This window comes from Cebus imitator, unplaced genomic scaffold (assembly GCF_001604975.1).
Source record: "Cebus imitator isolate Cc_AM_T3 unplaced genomic scaffold, Cebus_imitator-1.0 Scaffold50, whole genome shotgun sequence".
Lineage (NCBI taxonomy): Eukaryota > Metazoa > Chordata > Mammalia > Primates > Cebidae > Cebus > Cebus imitator.
The window spans coordinates 8,192,579-8,216,111 of record NW_016107365.1 but is presented as its reverse complement, the minus strand read 5'-3'; the positions used below and the strand labels follow the sequence as shown (position 1 = coordinate 8,216,111).

Genomic DNA, 23,533 nt, shown 5'->3' with positions numbered 1-23,533 from the left:
GATCTCTTGACCTCATGATCCACCCGCCTCGGCCTCCCAAAGTGCTGGGATTACAGGCTTGAGCCACCGCGCCTGGCCCACCTTGAGGATTTTCTAGTGGAACCTGCACTCTGGGTTGTACTAGCAAGTACAGAAACAGGCTTTGATGGGGGCGGGGGAGGGATTTAAAATTGGAGCAGACAGAATTTTTATTAACATAAGGAAATTCTTAGATTATGGAATGACATGACAAAAGAAAGCTACAAAGCTATCTCTAGTATAATCTCAGTGATATAAAAAGATTCACTAAAATGATGGAATAAGCTAAATTACAGGGTTTTTTTTTTAAAGAATCGTTCAATGTTTTGAGTTAAGCAACAATAAACAAAAATGTTTCTACTGGTGTATGTTTTTCCTAGTTTAGTAAAATTCAAAGATTTTTTGAGTACATCTTGTTCTGGTAAGTCAGTGTGACACAGGCATCCCAGCATTACCCTGGAGAAATCTGCATTCTGGCGGTGCAGGTCATCTGGGCTATAAAGTCTTCTATCACGAGTCCAGTCCTAGAAAAGCAGCCTTTACCCAGCCCAGCTTGAAAAACTTCTGTAGTAGGCAAAGATTTATGTCGTGCACTCTCCTACCATTTTCCTTTCACGCCGTGTCCTACCATCCAGCCAAATTCCTGGCATATAGAAGAGAGCTTAACGTAATTGTCCATCAGCATGCATGGGGGATTGGTTCTAGGACTCCCTGAGTCCAAAATTTATGGATGCTCAAGTCCTTTATATAAAATGGTGTAGTATTTTCCTATAACCTACACACATCCTTTTATAGACTTTATTTTTTATTTGTTTATTTATTTTTGAGACAAGATCTCACTCTGCTGTCCAGGCTGGGGTATAGTCGCATGATCATGGCTCACTGCAGCCTTGACCTCCTGGGCTCAAGCAATGCTATTGCCTCAGCCTTCTGCGTAGCTAGGACTACAGATGTGTGTCACTACACCTGGCTATTTTTTAAATTTTTTTGTAGAGACAGGGTTTTGTTATGTTAACCAGGCTGGTCTTGAACTCTTGGCCTCAAGTCATCCTCCTGCCTCAGCCACGCAAAGTGCTAAGATTACAGGTATGAGCCAGCACACCCAGCATCCTCCTGTATACTTTAAATCATCTCTAGATTACTCATATACCTAATACAATGTAACTGCTATATAAATAGTTATTCTATTTTATCATGTAGGGAATAATGACAAGGAGAAACGTCTGCACATGTTCAGTACAGATGCAACTATCCATTTTATGGGGCAGAGGGGAATATTTTGATCCACAGTTGATTGGATACATGGATGCAAAACCCATGGATAGATAAAGGGTCACTGTATTTATGGCACTCAACCTAAAAGATTCATCAAAGCTGAATAAGCCTATTGCTAATCATTAAGTAATATCTTAGACATAATATTTGCCCTTTTCCATTTTTTTCTTCAGAGCAATTCAGTGTTCTCTATCTACAAAGAAAAAAACTTTCACCACCTTTCAGCCTCACCCTTCCACTTTTGTAGTTTTGAAAGATAAACCAATAGATTTTAATATCATAGAACATGAAAAGCTAATTGATTTGATTTTAGACTCCACTGTGTAACTAACCTCTAAAAAACTGCGTGGTGGCGCATGCCTGTAGTCCCAGCTACTCGGGAGGCTGAGGCAGGAGAATTGCTTGAACCTAGGGGGCGGAGGTTGCGGTGAGCCAAGATCGCGCCATTGCACTCCAGCCTGGGTAACAAGAGAGAAACTCTGTCTCAAAAAACAAACAAACAAACAAACAAAAAAAAACTGTCACTTGTTGCCAGGTAATCCCAGAACTTGTGGAGGCTGAGGCGGGCGGATCATGAGGTCACGAGATCAAGATCCTCCTGGCTGACACGGTGAAACCCCCGCCTCTACTAAAAATGCTAAAAAATTAGCCAGGCATGGTAGTGTGCTCCTGTAGTTCCAGATACTCGGGAGGCGGAGGCAGGAGAATCTCTTGAACCCGGGAGGCAGAGGTTGCAGTGAGCCGAGATCACACCACTGTACTCTAGGCAACAGAGCAAGACTCCGTCTAAAAAAACAAACAAACAAAAAAAAAAAACAAAAAAACTATCTCTTGTTGAATTTTGGTGTATCAAAGGTGAGCATCCACAATGATCTGGAAAGCCTATTAAAATCTTCTTTTTTCCAACTATGTATCTGTGGGAAGCTAGATTTTCTTCATATGCTTCAACCAAAATACATTGTCACAGCTTTGAATGCAGAAGCAAATAAGTGCATCCAACTTTCTTCTGCTAAGTCATATGTGAAAGAGATTTTCAAAATTATAAAACCATGCCACTTTCCTCACTAATTGTCTTTGGTTTGGGAAAATATGGCTTTTAAATTGAGAGAAAAATTCACATATCATGAAACTCACAACTTAATCATATTTTATTATTAAAGATGTTTTCAACTTTTATTTTTGATTCAAGGGGTACATGTGCAGGTTTGTAACCTGATTATACTGTGCGATGCTGAGGCTTGGAGTATGGAGGATCCCGTCCCCCAGGTACTGAGCATAGTACTCAACAGTTTTTCAACCCTTGCCCTCTCCCTTCCTCACCAGCTAGTAGTCCCCAGTGTCTATTGTTGCCAACTTTATGTTTGTAAGTACCTGATATTTAGCTTATAAATGACAATTAACCGTATTTTGTTTTTATTTTATTTTATTTATTTATTTTTGAGATGAAGTCTCACTCTGTCACCCAGGTTGGAGTGCAATGGTGTGATCTCAGCTCACTGCAAGTGATTCTCCTGCCTCAGCCTCCCGAGTAGCTGGATTACAGGTAACTGCCACCATGCCCAGCTAATTTTTGTATTTTTAGTAGAGATGAGGTTTCTACATGTTGGTCAGGCCGGTCTTGATTTCCTGACCTCGTGATCTACCCAGCTTAGCCTCCCAAAGTGCTGGGATGATAGGCGTGAGCCACCGCACCCAGCCGAATTAACCATATGTTAAAGTTTACAACCCTATGGCTTCCAGTACAGTTGCAAGGTTATACAACCATCACCGTTACCTAATTTCAGAATGTTTTCATCACCCTAAAAAGAAAACCTGTAATCATTAAGCAGTCACTCCTCATTTCCCCATCCCCCCAGCCCCTAGTAACCACTAATCTCTCTCTACAAATTTGCCTGTTTTGGTCAGCTCATACCAATGCACTCATATACTATGTGGCTTTTTTGTCTCTGGCATCTTTTCATCTAGCATGACATTTTGAATGTCCATTTGTATTATAGTGTGTATCTGCACTTCATCCCTTTTGTTTTTTTCTTTTTTTGAGATGGAGTCTTGCTCTGTAGCCCAGGCTGGAGTGCAGTGGCACCATCTCGGCTCATTGCAACCTCTGTGACCTGGGTTCAGGTGATTTTCCTGCCTCAGTCTCCCAAGTAGCTGGGATTACAGGCATTCACCATCACACCCGGCTAATTTTTGCTTTTTTTTTTTTTAGTAGAGATGGGGTTTCACCATGTTGATCAGGCTGGTCTTGAACTCCTGACCACCCACCTCAGTGATCTGCTCACCTCAACCTCCTGAAGTGCTGGGATTACAGGCATGAGCCACTGCATCCAGCCTTCATTCCTTTTTTATGGCGTACTAATACTCCATTGTATGGGTATACTGCATTTAGCTTAGACTTGGTTTGTTTCCACTTTTTGACCACTGAGTAAAGCTGTTATGAACATTTTTGTTCAAGTTTTTGTTTGAACACCTGCTTTCAGTTCTCTTGGCTATATCTCTATAAGTAGAATTGTCAGGTCGTGTTTTAACTCTGTGTTTCACTTTTAAGAAACTGCCAAACTGTTTCCCAAGCAACTGCATCATTTTACATCTCCACCAGCCAAGTATGAGGGTTCCAATTCCTCATAGCCTCATCAAAACTTGTTATTTTCAATTTATTTATTTTTTATTGTAGTGATTCTAGTGGGTATAAAGTGGTATCTCATTGCGGTTTTGATTTGAATTTTTCTAATGACTAATGATGGTGAGCATCTTTTCATGTGCTTATTTTTATTTGCATGTCTTCTTTAAAGAAATGCCTACTCAGATTCTTTGCCTGTTTTTAAAAATTGCCTTTTTGAAGTATAAAGACTTTTTTTATATTCTGGATACCAGACTCTTATCAGATAGGTGATTTGCAATTATTATCTCCCTTCAGTGTCTCTCCCTTTCTTCCTTCCTTCATTTCTTTTCTTTCCTTCTTTCTTTCTCTTTCTTTCTTTCTTTTCTCTCTTTCTTTCTTTTTCTTTCTTGTCTTTCTTTTTCTCTCTCCCTTTCTCCCTCCCTCCCTTCCTTCCTTCCTTTCCCTTTCTTTCTCTCTTTCTTGAGACTGGGTCTTGCTCTGTCACCTGGGCTGGAGGGCAGTGGTGTGATCATTGCTCACTGCAGCCTCAAATTTTTGGGCTCAAGCCATCCTCCCTCCTCAGGGAGCTGGGACTACAGGAGAGCACCACCACATCTGGCTAATTACTTTTTTTTTTTTGGTAGAAATAGGGGTCTTACTACATTACCCAGGCTGGTCTCCAACTCCTGGCCTCAAGCAATCCTCCCACCTTGGCCTTCTAAAGTGCTGGAATTACAGGTGTATGCCACTGTGCCTGACTTCTTTTTACTTTCTTTTCTTTTTTTTTTAACATTTTCTTTTAAGTTCTGGGGTACATGTGCAGGATGAACAGGTTTTTACATAGGTAAACATGTGCCATGGTAGTTTGCTGCACCTATTAACCTATCACCTAAGTACTAAGCCGAGCATACACATTAGCTATTTATTCTGATGCTTTCCCTCCCCCAGCACCTCACTTTACTTTCTTAATAATGTTTCTGATACACAAAAATTTTAATTTTGATGAAGTCCAATTTGTCTATTTGTATGACTTCTTGTGGTTTTGATGTCATCTTTAAGAATCCATGGCCAAATCCAAGGTAAAGAAGATTTACTCCCATGTTTTATTCTGAGAGTGCTATAGCTTCTACCTTGAGGTCTTTGCTTCATTATGAGTTCCTTGTTTTATTTGGTGTGAGGTAAAGGTCCACCTTAGCCTTCTACTTGAGAGGTTCCTATAAGTTGATTATGAGACATTGACTGAAGAACAACACTTGGGTAGGTAGACATTTGGTCTCTGCTGGAACTTACCACTCAGCAAATCTATTTCACCATAAATTTATCTCAAGATAAAGTAAATTTAAACCTGGAAATGAGGCTTTTAAAAGCATTTTATTGCCATCCAATTACATTTACTATATTCCTCATAAAAGAGGCTCATTATTTTTCTAATGATGAAACTCAACCTTAAAAAATGTTTGGTTAGGTTTCATTATTAGAAAAATGGTCTGTAATTAAATCATGGTCCTGCCTAGCACTTGGACAACAAACGATGAGAAAAGAAACCGCTTGGTCTTCCCAATCCATCACTACCTGAGACAGGTCAAGATAACAATTAAACCACCTTGGCTGCAGCCTGTACTTTGTTAAATGCTGCAAACTATTGCCATTAATTTCCAGGAAGATGTGAAGATGTGAGATTTGGGTTTTAAATAATATAATAAAACTGAATTTGTTAAAATTCTACTTAGGCATATAAAAAAGCATTATTAAATGGGATTATTTTGCACTATTGAAAATGAAGGAAATGCATACATTTTCTCAAAGTCATTTCATGAGCCAGTTTTTTGAGGAATATGATAAATGCACAGTCTCCCACATTGAAGTGTTAGCAGGTTGCTGGCATTGCTGTCTTTAGGTGCTGACATGTTTCCTCTACTTACGATATCTTTATGAACCTGGAAGCTTTGGGGAAGGGTTCTGGGCTGATAGAGAAGCAAGGCATCTGGACCACAGCCAGTTTCAGACAAAGATAAGGATGACTTAACAATTTGTTTTCTACATTTGCAACGTTTCACCTAAATTCCTTTTGTGTTATCAGTAGACATGGTAGTTGCTTTTTCTTTTGAGGTCTCTGAGGTTAAAATGCACTTAACAACAATTGTTTTTGGACATGCATATCATACTGTCTTTCATCTGATGCTGAAGTGGCTACTTTCTATCAGGTCAAAGAAAGTTCAGATTTATAAGGAAACTTTGCAATGACAGAACCCCACATTAGAAAACAGAGATGGCTTCAGAGGTAACTTTATTTTTAGGATGTGTTTATCAATTATTTTTTCATATTAATTTGATCCCATTAGCAATCAATAAATGCATTAAGAATTGCCCTGAAACTCTATTTGACTTGAGAATCAATAATCCCATTAGGATCAGAGGGCTCGTTCTCGTTTACAAACCTATAATGGTTTCTAAAGTAGTAGTCTGTATAACTGCAAAAGATTAACTCAAAAGAAGTGATTTTTTTTTTCTTGTTATTTTAGTTTTTGGACTAACCAATGTAAGCATGTCCATCAGGAATACTGACATAGACCACTGGTGTACTTCATGTCCCTTTGAAATTAAAGACAATGATATCTCATTCACTCCAACCTGGAGAAACTTGTGACAAGCTAGTGTCCTGGGCTCCACCAGAACCTGGATCATGAAGGCCCCTGGGAGAGTGTTTCCCCTAGTCTGTTAGCTGACGTTTTTCATTAAACTAAGCTAAAAAGCATTCAGTAAGATTTATCAGCACAATTTAATGTTGGGGTAGTCTGAGTTTTTGAGATAGAAGTTGACCAAGGAAAGTATAGCTGAACCCAGTTACACAGTCTAGTGGCAAAGGAAAGGATTTGACACTGGTCTTCAAAGTTCCAGAAGGGAAGCCAATTGTGCCTATCCCATGGCCTGTGGCCTTTTCCAGCCATATGAAGAATATGTCCCATTCAACTTGCCCTTACCAGAATCCAGCCCCTTGTCCATGTTTGCTGCTCCAATGGCTGGGACAACCTGCCATGCATCACCCGGCCTCAAAACCTGGACTTCATCCTTGATGTCTTTTCCTTTCAATGACTGCCCAATCAGTGCTGCAAGCTCACCGCCACCACTGAGCCTGATCCAATCCCCACTCTCCTGGAAGACAAGTCTCCATTCTTGGTCTTGCTCCCATCCAATCCATCTGTTCCCAGAGCAGCCAGAGAGGTCTTTTTAAAACAATATCAGATCATTCCCGGGGTTTAAAACCCTCCATGGCTCCCCAGGGCCCTCAGTTCAAACTTTGTAACGCGACTCCTAGAACCCTTGGTGGCCCCACTAACGTCAGCCTCACTCCTGCATTAATATCGTCTCATCTCATTTTCCCTCTCTTTGTGTCTTTTGCCATCCTCTTTGATGCTTCAAGGCTTTTGTGCACTACCTTCTACCTCTCACCTTGTTAACTCTTAGTCCCTAGAGAACCTTCTCTAACTCCATTCCCCACCTAGTATCTTTTTCCAGTGTTGATGGGTTCCCCTGGCACCTGCTTTTGTCTTTAGCATAGAGCTTTTGTCTAATTCCTTCTCTCTCACCCAAAAGCTTGGGTGCCTCTAGAGGACCAGGACATGCAAACTCAACCCCTAGGCGTAGCACAGTCCTTAAAGGTATTGAGTGTTAAGTGAATACTACATATTACAGCTCTTTAATTCTGGTCCCACTGGCAATTAAAATATTCATTGCCCTTCACTGAATCACATCCATTCACTGGATTTTAATCTCCTTGAGGATGGAGGCCTTGCTTAATAGCCTTTGCACCCTTCTCACGCACACAGTAAGTGTTCAGCGAATGTTCACTGGAATTACTCTTGGTTGTTGAGAACAAAACTGTTTCTATCATTTTTTCCTTGATTTCCTTTTTTTAAATCGAGATATATTTCACATACCATAAAGTTCACCCACTTAAAGTATACAGTTCAGTGGATTTTAGTATACTCATAGAGTTGTGCAGCCATCACTACAATCTGATTTTAGAACATTTTCATAACCCTAGAAAGAAACTGGTACCCATTAGCAATCACTCCCCACTTCCTTCTACCTCCCACCCTGACCGTAGCACTAGGCAAACACTAATCTGTTTTCTATCTCTTTAGATTTGCTCTTTCTAGACATGTCATTTAAAAAAAATTGTACAATATGTGGTCTTTAGTGACTGGCTTCTTTCATTTGGCTTAATGTTTTCAAAGTCCATCCATGTTGTAACATGTTTCAATACTTCATTTCTTTTTATGGCTGAATAATATTCAATTGTATATATATATATATATATATATATATATATATATATATATATACCATGTTTTGTTTGTCCATTCATCAGCTGATGGACATTTGAGTTGTTTCTTCTTTTTGGCTATCATAAATGATGCTGCTATGAATATCTGTAAGTTTTTGTGTGGGCATGTTTTTCTCTTGGATATTTACCTAGGAGAGGAATTTCTGAGTCACAGAGTATAATAATGCTAAGTTTCATCTTTTGAGGCATTATCAAAATGTTTCTCAAACTGGTTACACCATTCACAGTCCCAACAGCCAACGAAGTTTGATGATTTTAATTTCTCTACATCCTCACCAACACTTGTTATCATCTGTCTTTTCTCTTTTAGCTCCTGGTGCATATTGTGTGGTACCTCATTGTGGTTTTGGTTGGCATTTCCCTGATGATTAATGATGCTGAGTATCTTTTCATGTGATTATTGACCATTTGAATATCTTTTTGGAGAAATATTTATTTTTGTCCTTTGCCATTTTAAAAATTAGTTTTCTAGGCCGGGCGCAGTGGCTCACGCCTGTAATCCCAGCACTTTGGGAGGCCGAGGTGGGCGGACCACGAGGTCAAGAGATCGAGACCATCCTGGCCAACATGGTGAAACCCCATCTCTACTAAAAATACAAAAATTAGCTGGGCATGGTGGCACGTGCCTGTAGTCCTAGCTACTCAGGAGGCTGAGGCAGGAGAATTGCTTGAACCAGGAGGCAGAGTTTGCAGTGAGCCGAGATTGCACCACTGCACTCCAGCCTGGCACCTGGCAATGGAGCGAGACTCTGTCTCAAAAAACATAATTAGTTTTTTTAAAAATTGTTGCTTTGTAAGAGTTATTTATATATTGTGGAAACAAGTCCCTTGTCAGATGCACATTTTGCAAATATTTCCGCCCATTCTGTGGGTTGCCTTTTCACTTTCTTGATGATGTCCCCTTGTCACACACAAGTTTTTAGTTTTAGTGAAGTCCAATTTATATATATCTTTTTCTTTTGGTATTTATTTTTCTCATGTCATATCTAATAAATTATTGCCTAACCCAACATCAAGAAGATTTACTCATATATGCTCTTTATTTTTTTATGGTTTTAGCTCTTAAGTTTAGGTCTATGATCATTTTGAGCTAATTTTTAAAAATTGTGCAAAGTAGGAGTTATGTTATATTCATTCTTTTGCATATGTTATCCCATTGTGTCAGCTCCACTTATTGAAAAGACTCTTCTCATAGAAATGTCTTGGCATCCTTGTTGAATATCATTGACCATAAATATGAGGGTTTATTTGTGGACTCTCTATTCCATTGATCTGTATATCCATCCTTATGCCAGTACCACATTGTTTAGACTCTGGTATCATTTTTAAAAAGCAGTATACAAAAGCTATGTAACTGGAAAGTTGGGAAGGACAGTCTCCTTCACTGGTAGAAAATTCTTTTTGCAAGGGTATGGGTGTCAATGGGAGGGAACACACATCTATTGAGCACCTATTTTTATGTTAGACATTATAGTAGATACTTTTACATACATTGTAATAATAATAATAATAGTTAGAACAACCCCATGCAGTAGGTAATAATATCCCAGTTTAAAGGTGGAGAGATTAAGACTTGTAGAAGTTAAGTAACTTGCCTAAAATCATGTAGTGAATGGTAGAGGAAGTATAATTTGCACATGGTCCTAGGATTCTAAGGCCCATCATCTTTTCCTAGCAAGAAGACTTTCTCACTGCACACCTAGAAAACACAAACACCTATGAAGCATATCTGGATATAATGGAGAGAGCCGAATTAATGTCAAATATTTTTCTCATGACACTGGAAAAACAGGCATTTATAACTATTTTGAGACAGTTGTCTTATAGCAAAATTTCATGGGATATTTAAAGAAATCACTTCTCAACTATAAAAACTAGTTTTATGGTTCATTTTAATTTCACAGCTTATGTTATTCTCATTTATATGACCTTAAAACTGATTGAACATCATATTGTATAATTAGCATAGCACATGCTATTCTGTTGGAAGAAAACTAGAACTAATCTCAGCTGTGTGGATTGGCCTTGTCCCTAATTCTTGTTTTCATTGAAAACCTTCCCAAGTTTGTTCTGAAATGAACACAGGTCGTAGTTGTCAAATGGGTTCTATGTGAAATAGAAGATTTAAAATTGAGAAAGATTTGCAAAGTTAATGAAGAAGTGGAATTATCTTTGCATAATTCTCTTAACACAAGGCTCATTTATTTTTCTTATTTATTTTACCTGTTTATTTATTTTTTTGAGACAGAGTCTCCCTCTGTGGGCGAGGCTGGAGTGCAGTGGCATGATCTTGGCTCACTGCAACGTCTGCCTCCTGGGTTCAAGTGATTCTCATGCCTCAGCCTTCCAAATAGCTGGGATTATAAGTGTGCACCACCACACCTGGCTAATTTTTGTATTTTTAGTATTTTTAGGGGTTTCACCATGGTGGCCAGGCTGGTCTCCAACTGCTGACCTCAGGTGATCTGCTGACCTCAGGTACCCTCTGTGTCCTAGAGTTTGGGTGGAAGTTAAGTTGAGATAGTGCAGTTTCAGCCATGGCAGAAACATAATCTAGAGCTTTCTCTCTTCTCTTGTTAATTTCCACATTGACTGTCTCTGTGAGGCAAAGTCTGTTACTTCCTCTGAGTGAAGTTTCTACACCTACATGTTTAGGTTGTCCAGTGTCTCTTATGTAAAGCCCATGTCAATTCCTTTTGGAAGTTTGTGCCAGGAAAATGTTTGCCTGACTTGAAGAATAACTATGATTCCTTTCCTAGACCATGAGAACTATATCATTAATTGTATGTCATTCTTGCCTTGGCTCTGGGAAGCCCAGAACTAAATTTAATGCTTGACTGTGGTAAGCCAGGACCTTGGCAAGAGCCTTTTACCACCTTCTGTTATTTCTAATACACAGTTCCTCAGATCCATTTGGACATCTGTAGAATACATACTATAATCAATGATACCCAATATTTTTATTATCAATAGAAAATAATATATCTTCTAACTCTAGCATTAAGTGAAAATAGAATGCCCAAACCAGCAATTGCTAGTTTTACAGACAGACATTTTTGTGCTTCTTGTTTCCAGGAAAGGGACTGGAAGAAAGTTAAAAAAAAAAAAAAATTCTTGCAGGCAGGTTTTTAGATTGGAAATTTGTTTTTCAGTTTGGGCCAGGTTAAGGACAAGCATCCTCTTCATAATGCAAAAAATAGCAATGGTTTCTCCAAGTTCTCAATTTAAGCATTGCTACTGAATCATGCTGAGTGAATATTTTCCGAATTTCATTGTAGGTATTAGTGAGGAGGGTAACAGTAAAACCTTGCCTCTTAGAGGTTTTGAGAGCTGCATATAATTCACAATAGAAAAGACAAAGCTCTTGAAAGCCCAACTCACAGACCAGATGCACAGCATTATTGTTAGAAAGGGTCAAAGCATGATTTCCCTGGGTGGTTTTGTGCCTGTCATGAACACCGTAAGACAGCTAATCCCCTTAGATTCTTTGTACTTTATACCTCTTCTGAGAAAGGTTTATAATCCAGGAAAATGTCTGCAGGTGAAGATTCTGAATGAATAAGATTCATTTAATTGAATTTGTCAGTTACATGTTGTTGAGCATTTAAGAATGTTGCAGAATTTGCATACAACTTATAAAGTAATATTGCAGTAAAAAATTCTTACCATATGGAAATTTCCACCTCACTTCAAGGATAAGCTTAAATGGATGAGGACCAGAGGGATTTGTTTATGGTAGTGGTGACATAATAGGAGGAAACAACGGAGTACCTTCTTAGGTTGAAATTTGTCACAGTCACATGGAGTCTAGTTTTGGAACTAGAAGCAGGAAAGCAGACTATTTTTTAAGGAAAAGTCAGTGAGCAAGTTAAAGCTACCGCTTCATGTATACAAGAAAGGAAGGCCAGGAGGTAGAGGCTGTAAGTGGAAGATAAAAGCTGCCACGAGTCTTCAGTTTTTCCAGGAAGATCGCAAGTGCCCAAAGTTCTGTGTGTTTATTTCTTTTATGACTTAGCCACAGCGAGTATTTTGAGAGCCATGTTTTTCTTTGGCCGGACTGGAACGTGGACGCTTCAGATCCTTTAACAGATCTGTGAGGGAAAAAGGAGTCTTTTCTATAAATCACAGAGGTTTTCCTTATTGGGATCCCATGGCCCTTGTGTCTGATTTAGTGCTATTGCTCTCTCCGTTACGTGGTACTAGAACCTCCTTCATCCCTATTTGTACCTGTAATCCTTGTTCTTAGTTGGAGATAATTTGTTACCTTCATTCAAGAGACAGCCAAGCACCTTGATATAATGAGATATCAATAAAAATAGAGAAATTTCTTTTATATCTACAGGCTTCATTTTTGTCACCAACTTAAAAACTGCCAGCTGGAAGCAGAAATAAATATATGACATTTCTAAGTCCACTGGAGACTTTGCCCAGGCCATTTCTGTGGCCAAAAAGGTGGCTTCTGTCTCATATAGGTCAAACTACTGATTTTAATCAGTAAAGTCCTGCAAGTATTTGTGCTCAAAATTACCCTTCTCAACCCTTATTTGTAGAGAAAAATGGATTCTTAGAATTTCAGGTGGCTTATTTGTATAATTACATCCATAGAACAAAAACAGAATGATCATGTTTAAGTTCAGTGACTTTTCATAAGACCTTGTGTGGGGGAACTGCAATCTGCTAGTTTCCTTGAAGAGACTCTCAGCTTAAATTGTCTAGTATTTTATGTGATCTTCAAAAGGCATTGAATTCTAAGTTTGCACCTAGCACTGAAATTCTATGATCATTTGCAGTTTTAGTAAATATCAGGCTGGGCATGGTGGCTCACATCTGTAATCCCAGTACTTTGGGAGGCTTAGATGGATCAATCACTTGAGGTCAGGAGTTTGAGGCCAGCCTGGCCAACATGCTAAAACCCCGTCTCTACTAAAAATACAAAAATTAGCTGTGCATGGTGGTGTGCGCCTGTAATTTCAGCTACTAGGGGTGTTGAGGCAGGAGAATCACTTGAACCTGGGAGGCAGAGATTGCGCCACTGCACTCCAGCCAGGGCAACAGAGCAAGACTCTGTCTGTCTCCAAAAAAAAAAAAAAAAGAAAGAAAAGGAAAGAAAAGGAAAAGGAAATATCAAAATATCAATCTCTTAAAGTGGGGAGTGGTGGATTTGGGAAGTAGGGTTTTACGAAGATGAATGGGCAAATTTAAAGTTAATCAATATTCAGTATGCTGACAATCATGAATATATATCTGTGCTTTCCTGTCTGTTATGAATGCATATTTTATATAACTCCAAGCAGATCCGTACTCAGAAAAAATAGGATACAAAGTGTTCACACATGAAAAATAGCTAGCCATGTTGAAACAAGGAACTCTAGTCGGAGTACAATGTTCAGACATTCAAAGAATAGAGTGATTTGCATAGGCAAGTAAGATCAATACCATACATTTTAGCCAGGCACCACTGTCATTTCACCATATGACCTTTCCAACTGGCTCAATAATCTTCTTCCAAGGCCTCCTTGTCATTTGACCAAACTGTGCAGACACCCTTTAATTTCTCATAATTTCCTCCTTGTTTATGCCTTGTAGTGAAGAATGCTTCTCGAAAATTTGGCTGAAGCAGGATTCATGATATCCCAAAGTTCCTGCTGTTCTCTTTCTTTCCACAGAACTTAGAAGGTACTTTCTTCATGAGCTACATTTTTTAACATCTGTCTCTTTCTCTATTCTTCCCTACTTTGCCATCCCGAACATCTTGCTTCCTTTTAAGTGTGATTTATCTGCTCTTTAGACCCAAATTATCCCATCTGGGGATACTTGTTTTGATTTTTGCCCCAAATGCCGCAAACACAGTTCTAAGAAAAAAATTAGTTTTATATTTTGCAGGTAGTTTGCCTGTGAATTCAGTAACACAGAGTATTAAATGGCTATCAATGCCCTAATTTGCATGTCCCAATAGTAATTTACTACTGTGTCAGACACTGGGGAAGATACAAAGCTTTAAGTAAGGCTCAACCCTAGTCTTCAAAGGGATTAAAATATACATGCGTCAATTCAAGCTACACACATGTGAAACATATATCACCGAATAATACAAACCATCTGGTGATGTGTGTTCAAGTCTCCACAGCCCATGAGGGCAGACATGTTTGCATTTCTTTTTTGTTCACTGATGTATCCCCAGCATCTGGAACAGTCCCTGGCATATAGTAAGTGCTAAGTGCTCAGTAGATGTGTGGGATCAAGTATAATCTACTTTTTCATTTTGAGATGGAGTCTTGCTTTGTTGCCCAGGCTGGAGTGCAGTGGTATGATCTAGGCTCACTGCAACCTCCACCTCCTGGGTTCAAGCAATCCTCCTGCCTCAGCCTCCTCAATAGCTGAGATAACAGGCGCCTGCCACCATGCCCGGTTAATTTTTGTAATTTTGGTAGAGACAGGGTTTCACTATGTTGGCCAGGCTGGTCTTGAACTCCTGACTTCAGGTGATCCGCCTGCCTCAGCCTTCCAAAGTGCTAGGATTACAGGCATGAGCCACTGCACCTGGCCTATAGTCTACTTTTTAAACATAGAATTAAGTACAGTCTACTCTGTTACCAAGGGTGTTTCTGTAATGAGAGTGTGCATATAAACTAACTCATCCATGGTTGATAATATGTAGGGTAAGGGTATTAGTAAAATGAGTGGAGTTGTGTTGGTTCATATGCAAGGTTTCCCAGCACTTTAATATTCTGCATCACCAAGTAAATGCAGCTGCAAAACACAGCAGGGTGCATCTAGTGACGGAGAACACAGGGTGCTGTGGGCCCATTCACCCTACATTCTTTCTCTTGGATTGATTTGGCCTTGACCTCTCTACCTTGGAAGGGTTTGTGGGGCAGCAGAGGGTTCTCTTATTTGTACATTTGTGTTTATCTTAAGTCAGCAGCCTCAAACAACTCCCTGTCAACAGGTACCTTCATCTTTTTATAAAAGTAAAGTCTTATATTCGTATTTACTATAGTGTTTATTAGGAATTTAACGCAGCTCATTATCTCTGCTGGTATGTTTTTGGAATGGTCACAGTTTTTGTTAGTGCTCTGGTTACAGTGTTACATAGATTTTGAGTCGTTTCTAACTCCATTTTCTCCACAAGCCCTGTTATTTCTAGTGTGTGATTTCACAAAATGGGAAGAGCACATATATCCTTTTATAGCAGAAACGTGGTACTGCAAACTTCATTTTCAATGAAGATAAGTGAGATTTGGCTGTGGGAGAAGACGAAAGAGAGCATTCCAGCTCTGGGAAGAGCATCAGCAACTCCCATGTGGATACAGGCACGGATCCTTCTCCGGGGGATGGGAAGATCCCCATCTAAAGAGAGTACCAGGCTCTGAGGAGTGCGTATGGAGGTGCAGTCGTTGTGTGGTTGTGCACTGATGAGTTTTTAAGGAATTCAGAATGTTCTCTGGCAACGTGCGTCAGAAAGCTTCTAGAACCGGAAGTGGCCTGCCCAAGGGGTGTTCTAGAGCCATTCACCTGTAGGCCTGCACATATGGATGCGAGTGTAGACAGGGACCCAGCAGAGAGCTGGTAGGAGGCCTCTGACGCCATCCAGTCCCAGACAGGGAGAACCAAAACGGTGGCAGTGGGCTTGAAAGAACAGGGCAACTGGAAAGACGTTAAAAATGAAGAACTATTGGGAATGCCTACCGGGAGTGGAGGAGTGGGACCCAAAATTGACTGCTAATCTGAATCTGGGCGACTGGTGGATAGAGATGTCCCAGATAAGGGGCTGAGAAGCTGGGAGCGGGAGCATTTGACTGGGGAAAAAAAACCACGAGATGGGTTTGCCTGGGGAGGTGCCACGTCCTAAAGCTTCAATCACAAACAATACTGTGGCCACTGAACTCTGTTCTTTGCTCCCAGCCCTGGGGGCGGGGGTGGGGAGTTAGAGCATCCCCTCTTTGGACAATGCCTTTTCAGTCTGTTCCGAAAACATCACCGAAATTCATCCCGAAACTGTATTTTGAGTGCGGGGCAAGCTGAGGACCCCAAACATTCTATTAGGAATATTCTTTGTTAAAATTGAGTTTCCACACCTAGATATTCAGAGGGCACGGAAACTAATGCCCGGAGCCCCCTCTACGGCAGAGGGCGGCCAGGATGTGAGTCCCGTCGCCTCTTGGCCCCTCTCCCGTTTCGGACTTTCCGGGGCCACCAGACGGCGGTTCCTCCCGCTCGGGCCCGGGTCTGGGGAACTGCTCCGCGCGCCCCGGGGCCCGCTCTCCGCCGCAGCAGCCGGGCCTCTCGCCCCCGGCTCCGTCAGCGCCGCTCTTTGCGTCCTGCGCTCCCGGCAGGGTTGCTCGCAGCTGCCCCGGGAACTTCCCGTGCTCCCGGAGAAACCTCGCAGGACCCCAGAAGATGCCGCCGCCGCTCGGCGGGCCCTGGGACCGGCTCCCAGGCCCCCGCGTCCCCTCTCGGGGATCCCCTGTCGCCGACTCCCTCCCGGCCCGCAGGACACTCCCCTCCGGAGGCCGGGCCTGGTCCGCCCGCCCGCCGCCCCCGTCCCGCCCCGCGCGCCGCGCCGGGAGCCCCGAGCCCGACCCCTCCCCCCGGACGCCCGGCCCGCTCGCGGGACGGAGGCGGCGATGGTGACTGGGCAGCGGCGCGGGGCCGGGGCCTGGGCTGGGCAGCTCGGCCGCCTCTTTCTCTCGCTGCCCCCGCCCCTCCTCCTCCTCCCTCTCTCTGAGTGCTAGCCCCGGCGGCCGCGAAGCTTGGCGCTCTCTTGCCTCGCCGCCTCCTCCCGCGTGCCGCGGACCCTCTCCCCTCCCCTGCGTCGCCTCCCGCTCCCGCCGCCTCCTCCCGCTCTCCTCCCGCCTGCTCCTTTCTGGCGCGGCCAGCGGGGGAAAGAGCGAGGTGGCTGCGAGGAGGCGTCTCGGAAAGCCCGGCTTGGGGAAGGCTGCGGGCTCGGAGCCGGAGACGCCGAGTGGGGCCGGGTGAGTGGCAGGCGTCGGGCCCGCGCGCTGCGGGAGGGGAGAGCCGGTGGGCCCGGCCAGGTGGGCGCCCCGCACGGGCACAAGGGGAGCCGTTGCGGCCGGCCGAGCCCGGGTGCGTGCGCCGCGGCTGGCGCGGGAACTTCGCCTAGGTGCCCTAGGAGCGGTTGAAGGTGCTGCGGGATGGGCGTTGGGTGCTGGGAATGGGAAGGGAACAGCTGCTGCTCAGCGCCGCCGGCGGCCGCAGAAGTGGAAAAAGTTATGCCTGGAACAGCGTCTCCACGGGAAGCCGGCGTGAGCTCTGCTCTCCGGCCGCCGCTGGCGGGCTTCGGACGGCGGCGCGCGGGTCCCGGGCGCAGCTCGGCGCCGGGCTCGGGCTTGCCTGGCACCGCGCCCGGGGGGCCGCCCCGTGGTCGCCCCCGTTGTCCCTGGTCCGTGGCGTGTGGGTCACGCCGGCCACAGATGTCAGCTGCTTCTCAAATCTGGACTGTATTTTTGTGGGCAGCGCCGTGATTTGAGGTGCAGGCTGGAGGAGGTGGGCGTGGAGTGGGGAAGACTGCGTCTGGGATGGGTGGTTTGAGCCCACAGGATGGGTGAAGGACTGGGGAGACACTGCATGTGTTTCTGGATGTTTTTAGGCACATTTTTTTCTTCTTCTCTTTTCCAAATTCAGCGGCCCAGTGTTCTTCGAACTTAGAAAAGAAAGGATTTTCTTCAATCCCGTTCAACTTTTTCTGTTATTTCAGGATGGTCATGAGTTCCATGAAAGTCCATGTGCTGTTTCAATGGGAGTAAGACCAGAGTAAAGACAAAGTGCTATCTCCACCCGCTGTCCTCGCCCCTGCCAGGGCCACTTCCTGTATGTCCGATTTTCTCTGCTGTGATTGTGTGAGTGTGTTTGTGCATGTAAGTTACCATCTGAGGGTGACCTACGCGGAAAAGAGAACTTTTTGAAATCGCAACGCGGCCACTATGGAAAGTGTGTGCTGTAGCCGAGGGAGGAAAGATGCGGTCGAGCCAGAGCTGTTAGAGGCTCGCCCCAGAGAGGTAAACCTGAGTAACTGAGCTTGAAGGGACGTTTATAACCTGCACATTGCTTTTGCCTTACCCTGTGGCCAGAGAGCTCCACTCCTGGCAGGTTTAAAAGAGCATCGGATACTAACTTCTTTGATGTAGACTGTTGCTGGTATTCCTGATTCTTTCCTACTGTTTCTTTTTTAGAAACTACTCCTTTTTAAATTTAAGAGATAGAGAACACATGTTTGGGAAGAGGAAATGTTTTTAAGATAGGAAAGAGAAATAAAATCCAAGATTCTCATTTCTTTTTGCTTTCATACCGTGATAAGCTTATTGATCTGTGTCAGAAATCTGATTCTGATTTTGAAGTAATACCAGATAAAACACTATCTTTTAATAGTATTTTTCTCTAAGTGGTCACATGGAGAGCAGACTGTGTGGCTTCTTGTGGTTTGCAAAGGGTGCAGCAAACATTTTATACCAGGAAAAAGACATTGTGTGTAGGAGAGGGGGGAGGGGAGGGGCAGTCGTTTGTCTTCAGAGCAGCCTAATTAGGAAGAATAATTACACTGCAAATGAACATTCTTGAATATAATCTGAGTCATGAAATGTGAACCCAGTAATTTGTCTATAGGAAGGAAGAAGGATATTGGTAGATGAGGGCAAAGCAGTGCCTTATGGAAGAAGTAATGTATGCTGTTTACCCATGCGCATGGGCTCAGTGTTCATGGCACCCAGTGTTTGGGCAGGGGAGGGAGGAAAAGTCCATAGTAAGAGAAGACAGAAAAACAATATATAAAAAAAACTGCATGTTTCTTTTTCTTTCTTTCTTTTGTTTTTATTTTTTGAGACTGCATCTTGCTCTTGTCACTCAGGCTGGAGTGCTATGGCACAATCTCAGCTCACTGCAACCTCCGCCTCCCAGGCTAAAGCGATCCTCCTGCCTCAGCCCCTTGAGTAGCTGGGATTTTAGGGGCCTGCCACCACGCCCGACTAATTTTTATATTTTTAGTAGAGACAGGGTTTTCTCATGTTGGCCAGGCTGGTCTCCATCTCCTGACCTCGTGATCCACCCTCCTGGGCTCCCAAAGTGCTGGGATTACAGTTGTGAGCTACTGCGCCCAGCCAAAACTACCTATTTTTTTTTTTTTTTTTATGAAAATTGTATATAGCTTCTCAACTTCTTTACTGCAAAGAATTGATAAAGTAGTAAACCCAAATATAGGAGATCCAAATTTGGGCTGTTGGGCTCCCAGATGGATCCAAACCTTGGACATGTTATTTAATTTATCTGTTTCTGTGTCTATAAAATGATGATGATGAGAATTCAGCTCAGATAATCACCTTGAAGATTATCTGATTGCTCTTGTACAGGACTTAGGATGGTTCCTCACACTAAGTGCTCAGAAAGTGTTACTGATGATTATCAAGTATTCCAAATCCCTAGGAAAAGGTGGTGTCTGTTAAACAGCTAGAGCAGAGATACCTGATTTTAGAGTGAGTGGCTCTGTGTTGAGGCTGGACCCATCCCCTGCCAGCCTACACTCAGAAACACTGATCTTTCTGGAACTTGCAGGCTGTATTCTTTTGGCTCATTCTGGTTAGCCTTTTCTGAGCCTCCATTTCCAGGGAGTGTGTCGTGCAGGCTCTGTTCGGGCCTAGAGATGGGGCCCAGGTGTGGCTTGCAATTCCAGGCTACATGTCCCATTACAATGGCAGGTTTAGGTATTAGGTCCCACCAAAGTGAATATCCACATTTTATTTGAGGTAGAAAGAAAACTATGGTCATGAACATGATAAGTGCCTCTCTTGGGACTCTAAAAAGCAACATTTTACCCAGTGCTTACTGCTCTTAGATACAAACAAGACACAAATAGCCAATCTCTAGAATTTACTTGGGGTTAATGATGCACTTCCCAGTTTTTGCTAAGATTGTACCCAAGAGAAAAGTGAACAAAAGACATTCTTAACACAGTAGTACTTTTTGAGAAGAGGAACTATGCTATACATTACTCCTTCCAATTGACGGAGAATGCCTGTTCCTTCATTCATCCAGTCATTCAGCAAATACTTAGGGAGCCTCTCCCCTTGGGCCAGGCTCTATTCTGGGCTCTGGTAACACAGCAAGAACCAAGAGCAGGCCTCTCCTCTCACAAAATACACATTTTAACAGAAGAAAAAAACAAAACTCACACACCTCTGTTTTCAAAGGACTGCCATAGACCCCAGAAGCTCCCTTTTTGACTCAGAAGAGCTATACTGGAAAGCAGCATGTTGGGTGTCCTTGTCTTTCGCTCTGAAGTGATCTGGCTGGGGCTGGGGGTGGTGGCAGGGGACAGCTACTCCTGTGGGTCTTCCAGAGGGATGAGGGAGAAAGAGAGGCCTATTTCTTTCTGTACTTTATGAAAGTACTCAGTTTTAGCACAACCAACGGCCAATGAAACAAATTGTTTTGCATGTACTGAAAACAAACATTTTGCAGTGCACTGAGCTCCACAGAGACAGCGCTGGGGCAAGGGAGAGCCAGACGGGCACTGGGCGACTCTGTGGCTCGCTGAGAAAAAAAGAAGTAAACATGGGCAAAGGAGAGCCAAGGAAGCTGAGAGGCAAAATGTGATATGCATTCTTTGTGCACACTTGTTGGGAGGAGCACAGAAAGAAGCACCCGGATGCTCAGTCAGCTCCTCAGAGTTTTCTAAGAAGTGCTCAGGGAAGTGCAAGACCATGACTGCTAAAGAGAAATGGAAATTTGAAGACATGGCAAAGGTGGACAAGGCCCGTTACGAAAGAGAAATGAAAACCTATAACCCTCCTAAATGGGAGCCTAAAAAAGAAGTTCGAGGATCCCAGTGCACCCAAGAGGCCTCCTCTGGCCTTTTTCTTGTTCTGTTCTGTGCGTTACCCAAAAATCAGAGGAGAACATCCTGGCCTATCCATTGGTGAGTTGTAAAGAAATTGGGAGATGTGGAAGGGCACTGCCGCAGATGATAGGCAGCCTTATCAAAAGAAGGCTGCGAAGCTGCAGGAAAAACATGAAAAGGATATTGCTGCATACTGAGCTAAAGGAAAGCCTGACTCAGCAAAAAAGTGAGTTGTCAAGTCTGAAAAAAGAAAAGGAAGAGGAGGAAGATGAAGATGATGATGAATTGGTTCTAGCACAGTTTTTTTTCTTGTCTGTAAAGCACTTAAACCCCATGTATACAACTCACTTCTTTTAAAGAAATTGAAAGGAAGACTGTATAAGATTTGCTTTTAAACTGTACATTGTCTTTTTTTATGTAGTTAACACACTACCAACTATATCTTTAGATAGCCCTGTTCTGGTGGTCTGGTCTTTTTTTTCTTTTCTTTAAGACAAAATCTCCCTCTGTCACCCAGGCTGATGTGAAAAGGCACGATCTCAGCTCACTGCAGCCTCCTCTTCCTGGGTTCAAGCAATCTCTCCCACATGGGACTACAGGCGCATGCCACCATGCCTGGCTAATTTTTTTAATTTTTACTAGAGTTGGGGTTGTACCATGTTGGCCAGGCTGATCTCAAACTCCTGACCTCAAGGGATCCGCCCGCCTCAGCCTCCCAAAGTGCTGAGATTACAGGCATGAGCCACCACGCCCAGACCTGGTGGTATTTTCAATAGCTACCAACCTTTCCTGATACGGCACGAGGCTTGTAAACTGGCATGGAAATTTAAAGCAGGCTCTCGTTGGTGCACAGCACAAATTAGTTAATATATAGGGTTGATAGTTTTTTCATCTTCAGTTGTCTCTGATGCAGCTTATACGAATGTTCTGCTAACTGAATACCACTCAGTAATTGCAAAAAAAAAAAAAAAAAAAGTTGTGGCTGTTTTGTTGACATAATGCTTCTAAGTAAATATAATCTTTTTTAAAGTTCTCACTCATAAGTGGGTGTTGAACAATGAGAACACAGGGACACAGGGAGTGGAACATCACACACCAGGGCCTGGGGGGTGGGGCTAGGGGAGGAGTAGCAGGGGGTAGAGGGATTGGAGAGGGATAGAATTAGGAGAAATAACTAATGTAGATGGCAGGGTGATGGATGCAGCAAACCACCACCATGGTACATGTATACCTATGTGACAAACCTGCACAATCTGCACGTGTACCACAGAATTTATAGTAAATAAAATTAAAAAATGCAATCTCAAAACCCACAAAAAATGAAAAACAGCAATTTTTCCTGCGTGTGAGACATAGCCTTAGAAAGGCAAAGAAGGAGTCAAAGGTAGGATCTGATCAACTTAAAAAAGCCAGATGGTGTCCTGGCATTTGAAATACTTGATTCTCTCTTGCTGTAGAAGATGTGGCTAAAAGAGGAAAGAAGAGTCAATACTTGGTTCGTTGTGCATCTTCAAGATTTTGCTTTGTCTTTTTTTTCATGACTTTAAACATTGCGGTAATACATGATGAAATAATATGTAAGTTTGGAGTCTCGAAGGCCCGGAAAGGTATAGTGCAGCCAGGGCACTGACAGCAGTTGGACTAGAGTCAGGGTTGTGCTGGGAAGTGCCTGAGGCTTTGGGGTCTCGGGCACTGAGCTAAGGGAGTCTGTACTTCATCTGGAAAGCTGTGTGAAGGGTGGAGCATTTGAAGCAGGTGAATGTCGTGATCATATCGCGCTTTAGAAATAGCTCCATGGCCGTAAGGTAGGCTAGGTAACAAGGAGGGCAGGGAGGTTAGTACAAGAGTGCAGGATCCTGGCAGGACTGAGTGGCAGAGAGAGGAGAGGCCTACAGGTATTGACCCCATTTCCTGTTCATCTCCTAGGGTGGTCTGCTAGGAGAGAGTGCACTTTGACTGTTATGGGTCATGGCACCTTTCACTGAAGTAAACAGTTTAGGGAACCTCAATTTGGAGAGAGGTTGCAAGGAGTAATGAGTTCAGTTGAATCCAAAACTCAGCTATGAGCCTTCCAAGACGAGATGTCCAGCAAAAAGTTGGATTTAGAGACAGGAGGAGAGGCCTGGAGCTAGAGCTGATGGAGGGAGTTCTTTTTATGGTAGTGGCAGGTGTTTGTAGGGAGGCCTCCCTCTCTTGCCTGGTTTGTGGAGATTAACTAACTGATGCTAGATGTGAGAGTAATTTGTGTCCTTGTAAAATTTTGTCTTTCATCCTTTACCAGGCCTGACTGGCTTGATTGCCCATCAGGCCCTTGACCTTGGCCTCAAATTACCAGGCTTGTACTCATGTTATTTTGCAGACGTGGTAAGTTCTGCTTATTGTTATTTTAAACTGAGATAGTTAAGAGGAATGTACATGGAATGGTTGTGAACGTGTTTGA

General features: G+C 42.9%; 1 protein-coding gene and 1 pseudogene across 1 annotated transcript in view; both read left to right on the top strand.

Annotated features, from left to right (window-relative positions):
- Positions 1–16,838: 16,838 nt before the first annotated feature.
- Positions 16,839–23,533, top strand: part of LHFPL2 (LHFPL tetraspan subfamily member 2) — a 154,086-nt gene continuing 147,391 nt past the window's right edge. Inside the window, exon 1 of the mRNA XM_017527709.2 lies at positions 16,839–17,218. The gene's annotated coding sequence lies outside the window, so the exon portion shown is untranslated. The remainder of the gene's footprint in view (positions 17,219–23,533) is intronic.
- Positions 19,308–21,679, top strand: LOC108303770 (annotated as a pseudogene).